General features: G+C 41.5%; 1 protein-coding gene across 1 annotated transcript in view; it reads left to right on the top strand.

Moving 5' to 3' along the window:
* Positions 1-19,236, top strand: part of LOC126079528 (serum amyloid A-2 protein-like) — a 116,947-nt gene that overhangs the window by 26,752 nt on the left and 70,959 nt on the right. The gene's annotated exons all lie outside the window — the stretch shown is intronic.

Genomic DNA, 19,236 nt, shown 5'->3' with positions numbered 1-19,236 from the left:
TGATTACATTATTCCTGAAGAACTAATTCGGAAATTTCCCACTATTTCTCGTTGCCTTGGGGTAGGAATGGAAGTGGTTCTTATGCTAACTTTTCAATGTCGCTGTTAGCCTTTTAATGTTTTCTACCTCTTCCTGGGTTACTTTTAATATTTACTATCTTACCAGAGAATTATCCATTATTTTAAAATTTCTGTGTGATCAACAGAGAATCCCTGAAGGAGCAGAGGAGCAGTGGGATGCACTGCACTCAACTTCTCATAAAAAGACCAGGCTTAATGGTCTGACTGAGACTAGAAGGACCCCGGAGTTCATGGTCCCCAGACCTTCTCTTAGCCCAAGACAGGAACCATTCCCAAAGCCAACTCTTCAGACAGGGATTGGACTGGACTATAAGACAGAAAATGATACTGGTGAGGACTGAGTTTCTTGGATCAAGTAGACACAGGAGACTATGTAGGCAGCTCCTGTCTGGAGTGGAGATGTGAAGGCCGAGGGGGACAGAAGCTGGCTGAATGGACACGGAAATACAACGTGGAGAGGAGTGTGCTGTCTCATTAGGGAGAGAGCAACTAGGAGTATATAGCAAGGTGTATATAAGGTTTTGTATGAGAGACTAACTTGGTTTGTAAACTTTCACTGAAAACACAATAAAAAAATTTTTTTTAATTTCTGTGTGATTATTTTGTTTTGGCTTTCCTTTTCTGATTTTTTGTGTTACTTCACTGGAATTGAAGAATGTGCTTTATGGTTTCTACTTATGAAAATTTATTAGGCTGTTCATTGTGGCTCATCATATCTTCTAATTTTATGGATGTTCCATTTACATTTGAAAAGAGTGTGAATTCTCTGTTTTGGGGTACATAAAAATCAAGAGACAAGTAAGCAATCCTGCAAGAGCAAATTACCCCTTTTTAATGTTAACGCAACAAAAGTTTATTTCTCTCTTGCTCTAAGTCTAGCACGCATTGAGCGACTCTCCAGGACAGCTCTTGTCCATCCTGATTTTTGCAGATCGATGATATTTTTCGTTCCTTTTTTTATCTAGTGGTTTAAAAAGCCTACATCCTTCTTCTGTTTTAATAATGATTACCCTTAAATGTTTAATAAGTATATTTAAATTGCATATATCCCTATCAACAAGGAACCCTAGTGGTACAATGGTTAAGCGCTCAGCTGCTAACCAAAAGGTTGACAGTTCGCATCCATCAGCAGTTCCACGGGAGAAAAAAACCTGGCAATCTGTTCCTGTAAAGATTACAGGCTGGGAAACCCTATGGAGCAGTTCTACTCTGTCATATACGGTCACTATGAGTCGGAACCCATAGGTGTCCGAAGATCATGTTCATGTCTTAGAGATGTAGAAGAAGAAGCATTTTAAGGTAAGAAAATGGGCCTTATAGTCAGACAAACGTGAATTCAAATTCCAACTCCTCCAGTTACCATTTGTGATCACTGACACATTTCTTAACTTCTCTGAAACTTTCTTCATCCAAAAATGGAGATGATATTATCTCCCGAGTAAGACTGCTGCATTGAGATAATCTATGTAAATTTCCTAGATCAGGTCCCAGCACAAAATAACCAAAAACCATTGCAGTGGAGTTGAATGAGCACAAAGTAAGCACTCAGTAATTGCAAGCTTTCTTCCCCTTCCCTTTCCTTATGGTTTTTCAGTACAGTGCACTAACTCTAGTATTAGCATAGACAGGAACATTGATTTTAATACATGTCTTAACCCCAAGTCCTTACATAAACACTTTATCAAGGTTTGAAAAGCAACACCAGCATTTGTGACCTACACAATTATTTTCAAAAGTTATAGTTCCAAGGTATGATACTTCTGTAAGAGCAAAAGCTATACCAAATTTTTAATGCTGAGTCATTAAATGATATATCAAATGTGGGTATATATTGTATGAAAAGTATGGAGAGCTTTCTCTTTTTGTGTGCAGTAAGATCAATATAAAGTACAGCCTTGCCTCCAAGTATGCATGCCTCAGGAGGAATCTTTTCTGCAAAGTTATGCTCAGGCTGATCTATGGGAACTTTAATACCATGTTATACACAAATTAAGGGTCTAAAATGCATGCTCTCTAATTGTCTTATGACTGCAGACTTAGATAAAAGAAAAAATTGTTTTAGATATCCCAAAGTGATTTATGTGTATGATAAAGAAAAAAATCCTTTCAAGAAAAAATACTCAGGAAAAAAAGTTAGGCCCAGAGTACAAGTTGTGCTTATAATTTTCCAGCATTATGAGGTGTTCCTGTATGCATGCAGCAAACCGATGTTTTTCCCAATAATAATCTCTTAAATTTATACAGTGCTTTACATCTTACACAGCCTTTTTATTTATGTCATTTAACATGGTCTTTAAGTAGCTGAGACTTCATGACTTGTCCAAAGTTATATAGCTTGTAAGTGATCTATCAAGAACTAGAAGCCAGCTTTTCTCTCTCAGGCCTCTGCTGTTTTATCCAATACCACGCTACCACTTCTAAGAGGAAATTTAGTTTGAACTCCAGTGAATGAATATGTGCTTAGTTTAGATTTTAGCATTTAATGGAAGAGATTCCTGAAACAACAACCATCCTTCAGAAACCACAATAGCAGTGAGAATGGCACCCTCAGCTTATTTTTGTCTATGGCATTGTGATTGTTTCCTCTTTTCTCTCCCTGACCAACCATAAAGCCTTTGAGGTCAAGGACTGTGCCTTTCATCTCTATGGCTCAAGATCTAACACGGTGCCCCTTACTGAGAAGGTGCTCAATAAATCATTATTGAATACAAGTTTGCTGAGAATGAATGAATCCATAAATGAACAAGTCCACATGAGAGAAATGAAAGATGTGCTAATACAACAAAATGCTGTCTGTAATCCTTAATCTGAAAGGTCAAAGCCTCATTTATGTAACTACTCGTATGAAGAAGAGGCTGCTTCTGCAAGAACTCAGATATTAGAGGCCATATGGGATTCTGTCCATGTTCAGATGGAAATTAATTTGATGAGGCAAAGGGATGGAGGAGAGAGATCAGGCCAGGGCATAATCTCTTGAGTTCTCAAAATCCAGATCTACTAAATCTTCCTCCAAAAAGGACACTGATCTTCGCAAAACGACGTCTTTGGTGCGAACACATCTCCAAATAGCACCTGAAAGGCTTTATGCAAGCTTCACTCCCCATCTGCTTCCCTGCTCAAATGCACTTTTAAAAATTACAATTGGAAACTGTTTATCGTGCTTTCCTTCAACACATCATTCTGAGAAATACTGGCTTGTGGTCATTTCAAGCACATTGGGTAAAATAGCCCAGTTAATATCTGTCATGACAAAGCTTTCCATTTCCTGTGTGTTACTGTTTACCTAAGGCTACACAAGGAGAGAGGAGAACCAGAATCCAAGATCTCACTTACCCCAAGGAATCTTTCACCTTGCTGCACCACAAAACTTCAAATAAAAATGGACGGAAGGATCCAAAGAATTTATTTCATTTTTAGTTTCTTCATTAAGGTTAGCTTCTGAGTCACATGGAAAACTCTCAGTCTATTATTAAGAGATAATTAAGAAAGCCCCCAATACCATGTGGAAGAGTCAAGACATTTTAAGTCCAGGGAGCACCATTTACACAAAAGCATATGAATGGTGCCCCCTGGAGTTGGGTGACATTGCATTCCTGCTGAAGTTAACAATGCAAATTATCTGAGCAAATGTCACTGACTAGAGAAACACATAGACTTCTGAATCATTAGGAAGTGCTGGTTATTAGGATTTTTAGGATGAGGGAGATGATTTTATACGTGAGAAACAACTGTGCTTGGAGAAATAGGCCCTGCTCCTTGGGCACACTTGGTTAACCTCCCCCAGCGTCTGCTGTTTCAATGTTTGCTTTGTGGTATTTAAAGAAACACACCTCTCATTCAGGGCAACTGGTCCTTACTCCTATGAGTCAAACAGCATTTGTTGGGGCTGCAGAAAGCAAAGCCAGTTCCATTTGTCTAATTAACAATCTCTGAAGCTTTTATGAAAGGGCATCTCTAAGTCTACATCAAGGGAAATGAGCAAACTTGATGATTAACCTTCCTTCTTTGTTTTTCCAAGCTGAGCTCAAGGTAGCGTGACCAAGTCTTCACAGTGATCAGGAAGATTTGCACAAAATCCAGATGTGACCGCCTGGAAGAGTCAAGACAAGGAAATAAATCTGTGGAGAGACCAGGAATGCCACTTCTGGAGTTCTATATGGACAGAAAGATCTTCCTCTCATCTTTGAGACAAAGTCCTAGCTCCATGGCACTAATGTCCCAGGCCCCAGAGGTGCCAGATATTAGAAGAGTTTACACATTCTGTTGTGGCAAAAATTAGTCAATAAATCCCTAGTCTTTCCCTAGAGAGAGAAACAGCCATGCCCTAATCTGCCTTTAGTCACCACTTTATTCATCATCTGGCTTATGTATTATGTAAGATTTTCCTCAGTGGGAAACACAGTCCCAGATAATTAGCTGCATAAATAATCTGGATGTGACCTGGTACTGTACGTGTTTGATACATGGAAGGGGCCAAGAGGACTCACAACAAAGTGTGGCCAGAAATAGGAAGCCTCAGAGAAGCCTGGAGCAGCCTTTGTACTTTACAGATGATACGGGTAAGCACAGCTCACACAGCCCCTTAGCAACTCAGAGCCACTTTAAAACACCGTTGAAAGCCTCCTGTCAGCTCCTGCACACTGGGCTCCATTCTCTCCTCTTCAAGCTGTATTCATGCTCACTTCACTGAGACACAGTCCCAGGTGCGCACCTGGCCAAAGGCAAAGAAGAGGAAGTTCTACATGTGGCCATCCTGTCTGCCAACCTGCACACACGTCTAGCAGAAATGGTTACTGTTTGCCTCTGTAATAAAATCACTGAATAAATGTTGTAGAGCTCTAAATCAGTCTCATAAGAGTCACTAGGCAACTCCTCCAGGGAAGGGGAGCTGCTGATGGTGAGGTATAGAACTCCACGGATACCGAAAAGGGCCACAGCGTATCTCTTTTGAAGGCCTTGCACAGAAAATGCTATGAAATAATAATCAATGACCATGAAACCCAATCAGTATAAGGCAAATGCAATAAAACTATAGAACCCTGCCACTTGCAGCAACTAATTCTTCCACACCACAGTGGAGGTCCTTCTGAGAACATTACAAAAATGACTGTTACGGTCATAGGCCAAAAAAAGAGAGACAAGATCACAAAAAGTGACATCTGTTGCTTGTAATTGCTTCGCTTTCCTGTGGTGGTAGCCATGACAGGGCTGTTAATCAGCATCTTACAGCCAAATTACACTTTGGAAAAGCTATGTTAGCTAAGTAACCAGCTGGCAGGACTAAAACTGCCTCAAGGATAGAGAAGGGCAGATCTAGGTTTTGTGGTACCTGAAGTTCATTCAATTTGGAGTCCTGTTCAAGAAAAAGCATACAAAATTAATCCAAAATTGCTAGGCCCCTCCAGTGCCTTGGGAGGGATCTGAGCAAGTAAGAGGCCCTTAAGTTAGTGGTTCCCAAACTTTGCTGTACATCAGGGAGCCGCGTGGAAAACTTTAAAAAATTCTGATGCCCAGTTTGCTCCCCATACCAATGAACCCAGAACATCTGGGGCTAGGAGCCAGGAATCAGTATTGTCTAAAGATTCCCTAGGTGATTCCAAGGTCCATCAAAGTTTGGGAACCACTGCCTTAAGTTTAAGCTTCGTTAGCTTCAGGAGAGTCTGCCTCTGGGAGGGCGCACAGTTCCCATTCATTTATTCAGCTGACATTTGTGGAGCAATTGACATATGTCAAACACTGTATCCCCAGTGCTTAGCACTGGGCCTGTCATGTAGCCGGCAATCAGTAAATGCTTACCGACTGCAGGTCTTAGTTATCTAGTGCTGCTATAACAGAAGTACCACAAGTGGATGGCTTTAACAAAGAGAAATTTATTCTTTCACAGTCTGGGAGGCTAGAAGTCCAAATTCAGGGTGCCAGATCCTGGGGAAGGCTTTCTTTCTCTGTCCACTCTGGGAGAAGCTCCTTGCCATCAATCTTCCTCTGGTCTAGGAGCTTTTCAATGCAGGGACCCCAGGTCCAAAGGATGTACGCTCCTGGCTCTGCTTTCTTGATGGTATGAGGTCCCCCATCTCTCTGCTCACTTCTGTCTTTTATATCTCAGGAGATTGGTTTAAGACACAGCCTAATCCCATAGATTAAGTCCTACCTCATTAACATAACTGCTCTAATCCTGCCTCATTGACATCATAGAGGTAGGATTTATAACACATAGGAAAATCACATCAGATGACAAAACGGTAGACAATCACACGGTCTAGCCAAGTTGACACACTATTTTGAGGGGACACAGTTCAATCCATGACACCGTATGAATGAACATTACAAGCTAGACAATCCCTCCTGTTTCTCACAGGAGACTGATTGCAGACCGGATTTGGAATTCTCTGGTTTATCTCCTCCTTTAGATATGTCAGCATTTTAAAAGAGAACCCTGGGTTTCCACTGTGCATATGAGAGGGTCCTGATGAACTCTGGGTTAAAAGAAACCAGTCAGCAAATCCTGATTTCTGAAATCTCTTTTTCATCCATCGTCCTCCTCTTTGTTTTCTTGGAAATGAAACCATATATGTGAGACGAATTCTCAGTATATCTGCCTATTGAGATTCTGAAAGAAGTCTGTAAGGGTTCTCACTTACCTGCTAAAACACTGGCAACTTCATCTCCTCTTACTCTTTCCCCATATTGCAAGGTCTCAAAATTCAACTCACTCTGTTATTCAGATATGGGGGGAAAAGGTAACAGCTTCATTTTGTCCACAATGAATATGACCTTTTTCTGCAACCCACATTCGTTCGTAGCAAGAAAATGGAAAAATCAAAGATCTTATCTAGTTTAAATTTACTCAGGCTGAAGAATTGCCCAGTCTCTAACCAAAAAAATAAAAAGTTTAGTGTCTTAAATGGCCTCCATTTGCCCTTGCATCTTTCCCTAAGATGGTGTCCGGGTGGATGGAGAAACAGTGTAGCTATGAGACCTCACATGGGTGTAAAGAGGATTGTGTCCTTTCTAACTCTGGCCTTTACTTTCCAGAGTGCAGGTTGTTCCGCCAGTATTTGAGGCTATATCCTACAGGTAATGTAAACTCAGGATTTTGTCTCTTTTGGCTTGGGTGAAGCCCCATAGTGCACCCTGAGATGAATGACCAGGCCTCATTTCAGCTTACATACACCCCATTCCTCCAGTCTCCTGGACCAGCACCTCCCCTCCCCTTCATCCTCTGCTATGGACCTATCTTGCTCTGCTATGGCAGGCCTGTTGGCATGCCCACTAGCTCTCAATTCAACACTGATAGTACATGGGAACTTCAGCCAGCTTGAGAAAGCTACAAGTCAGTCTCTCTAGGATATGGCCAAGCCCTACATTGGATTGGGAGGTAAAGTCCCACAAGAGAAGTGGGGCCAGCATTTATCTGTCCTGTCCTTAAAAGCCATGGAGGGTGTCCAGTGGTGGAAGGGTGCTATTGACATTACATATAAACTGCAGAGGGATAGCCTCCTACAAAAGGACCTATGGATCTCTTGTATCAGTTAGGTAAGCCTGAGGAGAGCCCCAGATCTCAACTGAATTGTAACTTGGACCAGTGAAAGTACATCATTTCACCGAAGTGACATGGGCCTTGACTTTCAGAAACTGATGAGATGAATAGCTATTAACTAGCTCCCCCCTCCTTTTTTTTCCCTCCTACTTTGAGTTTTCACCTTTGTATTCCTACCAACTGAGCACAGTGGTGAGCTCATGGCAGCTCCTCTGTAGTAAAAACCAAAAAACCAAACCTGTTGCCCTCGAGTTGATTCCAACTCATAGCGACCCTATAGGACAGAACAAAACTGCCCCATAGGGTTTCCGAGGAGTAGCTGGTAGATTCAAACTGCCGATATTTTTGTTAGCAGCTGTCTTAGTCCTCTAGTGCTGCTGTAAGAGAAATACCACAAGTGGATGGCTTTAACAAAGAGAAATTTATTTTTTCACAGTCTAGTAGGCTACAAGTCCAAATCTAGGGCATCAGCTCCAGGAAGTCTTTCTTGAGCAGCTCTGGAGGAAGGTCCTTGTCATCAATCTTCCCTTGGTCTGGAAGCTTCTCAGCGCAGGAATCTCTGGTCCGAAGGATGCTCTGCTTTCTAGGTGGTATGAAGTCCCCCACTTTCTGCTCACTTCCCTTTCACCTCCTGTAAGATAAAAGGTGGTGCAGGCCACATGCCGGAGAAACTCGGGTCAGGGATGTGGTCTTAGTAAGGTGTTACAATCCCACCCTAATCCTCTTTAACATAATCTAATCTTGCCTCATCAACCACAGGCAGGGATTAGGATTTACAACACAGAAGAAAATTACAATCACAAAATGGAGGACAACCACGCAATACTGGGAATCACGGCCTAACCAAGCTGACAGATATTTTGTGGGGACACAATTCAATCCATGACAGGAGCCATAGCTCTTAAGTGCTGCACCACCAGGCCTCCTCCTCTGTAGTAGATACAAATAAAAATCACTAGGCCAATCTAATTCTTCTGATGACAATCACATCAGCTACAAAACCCCCTTTCTTCTCCCTCTGCACTGATTTCCAGGACCAGATGTCCAGGCTCCACAGGACACCCCTCCACATGTGTATTGGGTCCACTGCCCAGTGTCTGTGCTGTTATGAATTTTTCAAGCATAGCTGGAACCCTCTCCCTGTGCCTACCTCCTCCCCATCATCCAGTTGCTTTCCTCTGGTTCTTTTTATCCAGATTGCTGAAGAAAATAAACATGTAGGTTTTCACTGGCAACATCCTTGAATTGCTTTCTCATCTATTCTCTGGATGAGAGGTTTGGAGAGGAGATGAGAGAGGAAGAGGAGTTCCCACCCCACCCCAACCCCTTTTCAATTAACTTCACTTCTTTCAAGTCTGAGTAAACTCTGGGCGCAGAGCAACCAGGATGATATGATTATGGAAACTATTATTCTTCATCAAAGGACAGCCAGGTAATGGTTACGGAGCAGCTGGCACGTTCTTCCAAAGGGTTTCTGCAGTATGATCCTCCTGGTTTCCCTTGGGGCCACAAGTACACAGAGGGCAACCTGTGGTGATTTCCTAAGAGACAAAATAACCCTTAAGTTCCCCATGAGTTGTTCTGGGAAATTTCATGTTTCTCCACAATTGCTCTTAAGAGAGAAATGGCCATGCCACATTAAAGCATATTCAAATAGAATAAATAGAAAAATCAACTAAGAGATTTTCAGGTCACTCAAGGCTCATCTAAAAATGTGAAAGTTGGATCTTTTAAGACCATTCATTTATCACTAGATGTAGGCAACAAGCAAAGGGGTACATTTAGAGCAGAAAGCCCCTAAACTATGTTCAATATTGGATACTATGCTCCCTGGAGCTGATGCCCTGAATTTGGACTTCTAGGCTACTGTTATTTTTGTTATTAGGTGCCGTCGAGTTGGTCCTGACTCATAGCGACTCTGTGTTCACGGGATGAAACACCACATGGTCCCGCACCATGCTCACTGTTGTTGTTATGCTTGAGCCCATTGTTGCAGCCACTGTGTCAATCCATCTCATTGAGGGTCTTCCTCTTTTTCACTGACCCTGTACTTTACCAAGCATGATGCCCTTCTCCAGGGACCGATCCCTCCTGATAACACGTCCAAAGTATGTGAGACATAGTCTCACCATCCTTGTTTCCAAAGGGCATTCTCGTTGTACTTCTTTCAAGACAGATTTGTTCGTTCTTTTGGAAGTCGATGGTATAGTCAATATTCTTTGCCAGCACTATAATTCAAAGGCGTCAATTCTTCGGTCTTCCTTACTCGCCATCCAGCTTTCGCTTGCATATGATGCGATCGAAAATACCACGTCTTGAGTCAGGCGCACCTTAGTCTTCAAGGTGACAACTTTGCTTTTCAACACTTTAAAGAGGTCTTTCGCAGCAGGTTTGCCCAACACAATGTGTCTTTCGATTTCTTGACTGCTGCTTGGGTGTTGATTGTGGATCCAAGTAAAATGAAATCCTTGACAACTTCAATCTTTTCTCCGTTTATCATGATGTTGCTTATCGGTCCAGTTGTGAGAATTTTTATTTTATGTTGAGGTGTAATCCATACTGTAGGCTGTGGTCTTTGATCTTTGTTAGTAACTGCTTCAAGTCCTCTTCACTTTCAGCAAGCAAGGTTCTGTTATCTGCATAATGCGGGTTGTTAACGAGTCTTCTTCCAATGCTGATGCCCCATTCTTCTTCATAGAGTACAGCTTCTTGGATTATTTCCTCAGCATACAGATTGAATAGGTATGGTGAAAGGATACGACCCTGATGCACACCTTTCCTGACTTTAAACCACGAAGTATCCCTTTGTTCTGTTTGAACAACTGCCTCTTGATCTATGTACAGTTTCCTCATGAGCACAATTAAATGTTCTGAAATTCCCATCCTTCGCAATGTTATTCATAGTTTGTTATGATCCACACAGTTGAATGCCTTTGCATAGTCAATAAAACACAGGTAAATATCTTCCCGGTATTCTCTGCTTTCAGCCAGGATCCATCTGACATCAGCAATGATATCCCTGGTTCCATTTCCTCTTCTGAATCCAGCCTGACTTTCTGGCGGTTCCCTGTCAATATACTGCTACGGCCGCTTTTGAATGATTTTCAGCAAAATTTTACTTGTGTGTGATATTAATGATATTGGATCTCTTTTCTTTGAAACAGGCATAAACATGGATCTCTTCCAGTCAGTCGGCCAGGTAGCTGTCTTCCAAATTTCTTGGCATAGACCAGTGAATGCTTCCAGAGCTCCATCTGTTTGCTTGAAAATCTCAATTGATACTCTGTCAATACCTGGAGCCTTGTTTTTTGCCAGCACCTTCAGTGCAGCTGGGACTTCTACTAGACTGTGAGAAAATAAATTTGTCTTTGTTAAAGCCATCCACTTGTGGTATTTCTGTTATAGAAGCACCACATGACTAAGAGAGAATTTGGTACCAAGAGTGGGGTGCTGCGCTAACAGATACCTAAAATGTAGAAGTGGTTTTGAAACTGTGGATAGAGGAGTGGCAGTAGCAAAGGACCACTGCGGTGGCAGAGAATTGACAGCAGCTGAGAACCAACAGCAGCAAAACCAGAAGACCATTGCCAGACAGTGCTGGAGCCAGCTGCCCATGGAGTCAAAGAGCTGAATGCCTGTGTTCAGGAGGCTTCCTGGTGGATTGCGGTGCCTCCAGGCACTTATTGGTAGAGCTACAGAGCTTCGGAACACTTGTCCCAACAGGGCAGATGCAGATGTAAAGCCCAAGGGCCAAGAGGCCACAGGAAGCAGAAGCTGAAGAGACAAGGAACACAAGAAGCCAAGCTGCCTCAGTCTCAAAAGGTATGGCCAGGACCTCTGGGGTTTCAAAAGGTGCAGCCATTGCCTCTGGTGTTTCTAAGGATGGAGTTACCACTCAGGTAGACTAGGAGAATGGCGCCTAAAGCCAAGGGAGCAGAGTTGATGTCCCAGTGAGCCTGGAAAGTGGAGCTGAAGCCCAGGGCCAAGGGGCCTCCACTCAGAATCCAGAGAGTCTGACCAATACCTACAGCAAGGCCATTGTGTAAATTGTCTCAGAGAATGGAGGATTATTTTCAAAGCCTTGAGGGCTAATGTAATGTGTTCTGCTGACTTGCTTCATGCCTGCTATCCCTTTTTTTCCTCCAGTTTCTCCCATTTGTAATGGAAATGTCTAGCTTGTGCCTGTTCTGCCATTGTACCCTTGGAAGCAGACAGTTTGTATTCTAGGTTTCACAGATGAAGAGGAATTTTTGGAATTTGGACTTGGATTTAAGACTTTTGCTATGATATGATGGGGCGAATATTTTGCATGTTGCAAGGATGTGATTTTTGGGGGGGTCAAAGGGTGGAATGTCATGGATTCAATTATGTTCCCTAAACATGTGTGTGTCAGTTTGGCTGGGGCATGATTCCCGGTATTCTGTGATTTTCCTGTATGTTGTAAATCCTGCCTCTATGATGTTAATGAGGGAGGATGAGTGGCAGTTGTTTAGGCAAGACTCAGTCTACAAAATTAGATTGTGTCTTAAGCCAATCTCTTGAGATATAAAAGAGAGCAGTGAGGAGAGAGACAAGGAGACCTCATACACCAAAAAAGCAGTGTTCGGAGCAGACTTCATCCTTGGACCCAGACCCTGCCTGAAGAAGCTTCTAGTCTGGGGGAAGACAGAGAAAGCCTTCTCCTGGAGTGCCCAAGCCCTGAATTTGACTTCTAGCCTACTAGATTGTGAGAAATAAATTTCTCTTTGTTAAAGCCATCCACTTGTATTTCTGTTATTGCAGCACCACATGACTAAGACATCCTAGAAATGTAAATAACTCCTAGAGGTAATTTAGGACAAATAGGACAGTTATTTGGTTTGTCCAAGCCTAAGACAAACCAAAAAATTAAGAGAATTTAACTTAGAGCCTCCATTCCAAGGCCCACAACAACAGATTTTTTTTTCTTCCAACGATGAGAGTACAGAATTATGTGTCAAGGGGGAGTTAAAGGACTTAAGAGTTACCTCTAGAAGTACTTGCTGATTGGCCAAGAGAATGCCTTTTCCTGGGTTATAGGTAGGGAAAGCCCAACACTAATAGCATTTTAAAGAAAACACACTCAAGGATTTGCAAATGCCACCAGCCTTCCCAAATACAGTCCCAAAGGTAGAATGAATTTCTAGAGATACCAAACTCCTCAAATGCTACAGGGCCAACAGGCAGCACTCAAAACAAAACTACATGATCCTACATTGACTGAATGACATAATAAAGCCACTGTATATACATTCTCTTGAATTGGCAGCTATGATAAATATGCACTCCCTCTCACCCACCCACCCACCCAACTGTGCTTTCGACATTCACTCCTTCCTGGAAGCAAACCCGTACTTCAGTAGGTCAAACTCCCCCAGGAGAACACAGAAAGCCTTTTCTTTCTCTCTTTCCACTACCCCATTGCTGGAGTCTGCATACACATTAGGTCTGAGCAGGAAGGTATCAATTCTGTGAAAGGACCATTCCCCAGACTTTTCCATCTCTCATGGAATCATATAAACCCTGAACAGTAAGGGGGAAAACCCATAAAAGTTATTGTAAACAGATTCCATAATGTCAAAGGAAAAACAGCTAGAGAAAGGGAGTTTAATAACCAGCCTTCTTTTATTACAATAGGCTTGACGTCATTATTATTTCCAATACTAAAACACAAAGCCATGTGCTTACATTGTGGAGCAGGATAAAAAGGATGTGTGGACTTTCCTGAGTATTTTAATATCCTCTTGTTGACAGAAGATAGAAGATCTGAAGGAGGACAGGGAACAGGAAATGATTTTAGTGATTGCATTACAGTAATAGAGAAAAGCATTTCCAGCATTGGGTTTGGCAGATGGTCTGGTAAGGCTTCAACTTCTAAACAGCCTGCAGGTCAACAAGCCCAATATTGACACAAGCTCAGTATTTAATTAACTGGGTGTCCTAACGAACAGAAAAGTTTTTATAAATGTATGCTGCAGCCCCAGCAGTGGGACAGAGGAAGCTGGTGTTTACAATAAGTTCATTTAAAACCATTTCATAAGGAAGGGCATTTGGAGGCACCAAGAGGTAAGACCACAGCTAAAAAGCCCTTGATGCTCCAGTACAAATCAGGTTTGCAAGGAAATATCAAATATGGTATATCTTCTTCATTTCGTTTATCTCTAGTGAAAAATGAATGTGATTGCAGGATTTTCAAATATTGTTCAAGTAGATTTCTCAGATCTCATTCAAGAAGACCTAAAAAGCAATCAGTAAACTCTTTTAACAAACATCAAGCATCATCTTGGTGAGGTCCCTGAAATTCAGATTTTCCTGGAACAAAACATTAGTGTTTGGAAGCTCCTTAATGTTAGATTTGTATGGACTTACAGTTTCTGAAGTGCTTTTATATGATCTCATTTAACGCTTATAATAATCCTGTAAGGTAGGCAGAGCTTAACATCATTGGTAGAGGATGCTCAGAAACGCTAAGTGACTTGGTCAAGGTAATAATGACCCCAGATCAATGGTTTTTCATTTTCACAATTAGTATGTGATCAATTTTTAGTCAATGTTCTATGCATTTTAACACAATTGAAATCATATTTCATAGACGATATGCTACAACCTTTTTAAAAATGTGCTTTCCACTACGCCAAACATGGGTGTAGAATGTAACATCTTTATAGGAAAGTCTTTCTGTTAGAAGGTTGGTGGTTTTGAGTGCCCAATGCCCATTCATCACTCAAAACTGTTTTTATTGAGCTCTTGGGGGAGCTGTCACTCAAAGGCGGGAATGGTGGATGGGGAGTACAGCTTTTTATTATACTGTTTCCTTGTAAATCCAGTCAGCTGTATATCTCCTCCAATTTAGTCCAACGTCTCCCTGTCCAATTCCTATTTCTCTTGTCAACATTGTCAGTCCTTTAAATGTTTGTGCTCTAAGGAAGAATGAAGAGAACTAAAGATACAAGGGAAAGATTAGTCCAAAGGACTAATGGACCACATCTACCAGGGCCTCCACCAGACTGAGTGCGGTATAACTAGACGGTACCCAGCTACCAACACTGACTGCTCTGACAGGGATCACAATAGAGGGTCCCGGACAGAGCTGAAGAAAAATGTAGAACAAAATTCTAACTCAAAAAGAAACAACAGACTTGCTGGCCTGACAGAGACTGGAGAAACCCTGAGAGTATGGCCCTCGGACACCTTTTCAGCTCAATAATGAGGTCAGTCCTGAGGCTCACCCTTCAAACAAGGATTGGACAGGCCCATAAGACAAAACAAGACTAAAGGGGTACACCAGCCCAAGGTCAAGTACCAGAAGGCAGAAAGGAACAGGAAAACTGTTAACAGGGAACCCAAGGTTGAGAAGGGAAAGTGTTGACAGGTCGTGGGGTTGTTAACCAGTGTCATAGAACAGTATGTATGCTAACTGTTTAATGAGAAACTAGTTTGTTCTGTAAACCTTTATCTAAAACACAATAAGAAAATTAAAAATATATGTTTGTACTCCTCGGGGCTCTGTCCTTAGTCTCAAATCTGTATCTCCAGCCCCACTCTCTAACAAGAATTCCAGGTCTACATGTAAGCTGGACATCTCCATTTGGATGTCCAACAGCTTAAATCTAACAAGTTCAAAAAAGTACACATCCTTCACCCATCCTCCCAGGTTACTTCTCTATCAGAGTGAGCGATACCATCATCTACTCAGTCATTCCAGCCAGAAGTCTGGGAATTATCTTAGACTCTTCACTCTCCCCTGCCTCAAATCAACTACCAAATCTCATTGACTCTACTGTTTAAATCTCTCATCAACTCCCTCCTCCTTCATAAGGTTTCCAGAGCATGATCACGACACTTTAAGCATCATATCTGTCAACAGCTTCTCACTGCCTACAGGGTCAAACTCTTAACATAGTCATGTGCCACCCAGTACTGGAAAGTATCTTTGCCACCTTCGTCAGCTATTACTATCTACATAATTTTGGGCAAGTTACTTAACCACTCTGAAACATCATTTCCCCATCAGTAAAATGGTAACAATTACTTCATGGGATTATTATAGGATTAAATAATATAATGGATGTAAAGCCCTTCATGGAGTGTGGACACATAATAAGCCCTCCATAAATGGTGGCCATTTCTACCTGGCGTGGAGGTCTGGTATATACCGCAACCTTCTGTGCCCTTAGGCAGATTTTGTATCACATTCGTTTTAATCTTAGTTTCAGCTGATTGTACTAGGGATGCACACTTAGGCCAAAGAAGCCAATCCACAAGCTGGGCAGTGACCACACCTGCCTGATATAAAACGACTAACTAGTAACTAGGCAAGAATCCCTCTGTCACAAATTTAAAGTAAAAAATACCAACAGAACAAAGTGATTAAGCAGGGAGAACACAATCTCAAAAATTACAGTGGCTGGGCTTTGATGGTCTACATACAAGCTGATGTCCTAACATAGCAGTAACTGGGACTGAACTAAGGAAGTTAAGTGATACTGGGACTTGAAGAAGCAGAGCCTATCAGTAACTCCGGATGCTATCCACTTGGGAACAGACCCCTCCTTTCCAGGCTGCTTTCAACGTGGCATAGCACTTTCCCAGAATGGTGTTCTTGCCAGGGCTCTGATGCATGGACAATTATAGTAAAATGAGAATGGCCAAGTCTAAGGTGCCAACTTATGGAAAGCTTGCAGACATGGACATCCAGGGACACTAGAGCTGAAAGGGTCATTGTGGGCACAATACACAGGGAAACCTGTGAGAGCCAAAACTGAACAGGGCTGCCTTGTTTTTCTGGGTCTCACGAGTTTTCTGCCTTTGACAGGGTGCAATCTTATCACTTCCACTATCACTATTAATGGAAAATATTTGAGTTTTCCTTCTCTGACAGATTCCACATTAAACAGGTTCCAGCTTTTGCAGGTTTCCTGTAGTTAAGGGTCACTGCAGGCACAATGCCCATGGTGTAAGGACTGGCCTAATATTCCAAAATCTTTGGCTTTGAAAACTAAAAACTCATGGAGGTTCTTTAGCTTTTATATTACAGATATTCCCTGAGTTATGCAAATCCGATTTAAACAAACGTGACTTTATACAAATTACCTAAGGTACTGCATAATTTTAGCAATACAGATGACTTTGTACTCTACACAACAATACGGAAGAGTCCGATGATGAATGAACACTGTGAGGTGAGAGTGGAAGCTCAGCACCACCACCTCCAGTCTCACCTGGTTTCCCTTGCTTGCTGCTTTAGGTCTAGCCTGGCCCTCGGGATGACACGGGCCCAGGCTCTTGTAGGTTGACTAGCCCAAAGAATAAAAACTGGACATAGGTGATTTCTAAGAACTTGTCCTTCTTAAAATTCTATGATTCTGCTGCCTTTCCTTAGTATTTCTCTACCTACAAAATACACCTTTCAAGATCACCAATAAAGATTTTTGTTAGTAAAAGCAGCTCACTATGGTGCTAAAACATATATGACATCAGTTTTCTATCTGGTTAGTAGTCACTAACGTTCTGCATTCCAAACACAGAAATGGCAGAAGCTTCCTTGCCAAATCTGCTAAAACAATGAAGATACTAAGTTTTTATATCATCGGTCATATATTGACGATAATCTTTTCTATCAAGAATTTGTGTTGGCTTCAATAGTATTTAATGCTAACACAACAGTTTGAGTTTTTTAGACATAAAAGAAATAAGCATCATTCATAATTAAATTCAGGTTTAAATTGCATGTGATTTACTTTTTTTGTTTTAAAGAATAGAAATTTATTTTCTCACACTTCTGGAGGTTAAAAGTTCAAATCAGGGTCTCAGCAGTGTCGATTCCTTCTGTGGACCTCTCCTAGTTCCTGGTGTTACCACAATCCTTGGCATTTCTTCACTGCTTGTAGATATATCTGCCTCCTTTGTTTTATGGCATCTCCCCCTGGTGTGTGTTTCTCTGTGTTTGTACTCCCCTTTGTAAGATACCACTCACGAGGAATTAGGTTTAGAACCCACCCTACTCTTACATGGAAACACTGGTGGTGTTAGTGGTCAGGAGTTTGGCTGCTAACCAGGAGGTCAGCAGTTCAAATTCACCAGGTGTTCCTTGGAAACCCTATGGGATAGTTTTATTCTGTCCTATAGGGTCACTATGAGTTGGAATTGACTTGAGGACAACAGGTTTGGTTTTTTTTTTTTTTTAAACTCTTATCTTATTAGCATAACAAAAGAAAATCCTGTTTCCAAACAGGGTCACATTCATAGTTAGGACTTCAACATATAGCCATCACCGAATATTATGGATTGACTTGTGTCCCACCCGCAAAAAAAAGTTGAAGTCCTAACCCCTGCATTTGTGAATGTGACCTTGTTTGGGGGAATAGGGTCTTCTTTGAGGATACTATTAGTTAATTCAGACCAGACTAGGATGGGTCCAGGTCCTAATCATTTCTGACTAGTGTCTTATAGAAGCGTAAACCAGAAGCTAGGGAGAGTCGCACACAGGAGAAAACAGACACCAAATAACTATGGAGGTGGCTGCATCCACAAGCAGCAAAGGAACACCAAGGATTGCCAGCAGCTACCAGAAACTAGGAGAGAGGCATGGAGTAAGCAGTTCCTCTCTCAAAGCCCTCCGGAGGAATCAACACAGCCGACACCCTGATTTGGACTTTTAACCTCCAGACTTGGGAGAAAAGAAATTTCTGTTTGATAAAACTACCCACTTTTTGGTATTTTGCTATGGCAGCCCTTAGGCCACTAAGACACCCTGCTCCAACAGTTTCAATTCATAATCAATCTTGTTTCAGCCACTCCCTTGACCCAGTTCTTTCCCCTCACCCCAGACTATTATCAAGCAAATCCAACACATCATATAATTTCACTATAAATACATGACTTTTAATAGTGGCTCTTGGATTTTTGGCTTAAATAAAGATGATGTTTATCATTTTCCCTTTCTTAAATTTCTGCTAGAAAGGAGACTGGAGTCACAAAGTGATGGAAGAGAACACATGCTCAAGTAGGACACATAGTAGAACACATAGTTCAGTTCTAAAAATAATATAAATTTATTTCTTGAAAAAATAGGCTAGGCTTAATCTGTCGACAAATTTCTAAAGAATACTACTCAAAACACAAGCTAATCTACAGTCCCCATATTCCTCTTCTTCAGTTCCCTTGAATTCACAGCTAGCTTAGACAGCATTGCTACACCCAGCCCAGAACAGAAGATGGTGTTCAACATATCATGCACTTAAGATTTTCTCAATCCCCAATTTTCTCAGTGTCTACAGATGGTTTCTGCATGTAGTCCATCAAAAAAACAAAAACACCCCAAGTATATATACAAGCTTAGAGCGGCTTTTAAACTTCCATTTTCATTTACATACCAAAGTTATTCAAGGTAACTGACTTCAAGTCAGGGCAATGGGAAAAATAATGTGGAAAGCCTTTTGATCTAGAAAGATGGATCAGTCGAGAAAACAACAGTTTAACTATATCCCATTAACTGCAGGGGACAAATATCTCTTGGAAAAAAAAAGGGTAGAAGGAAATATACTGTCTTCTTTCTATGTGGTTCAGATATTTAAAAATTAAACTCAAAGTCAATTAGA

The sequence above is a fragment of the Elephas maximus genome, chromosome 7 (assembly GCF_024166365.1).
Source record: "Elephas maximus indicus isolate mEleMax1 chromosome 7, mEleMax1 primary haplotype, whole genome shotgun sequence".
Lineage (NCBI taxonomy): Eukaryota > Metazoa > Chordata > Mammalia > Proboscidea > Elephantidae > Elephas > Elephas maximus.
This window is presented reverse-complemented; position numbering and strand designations above follow the sequence as displayed.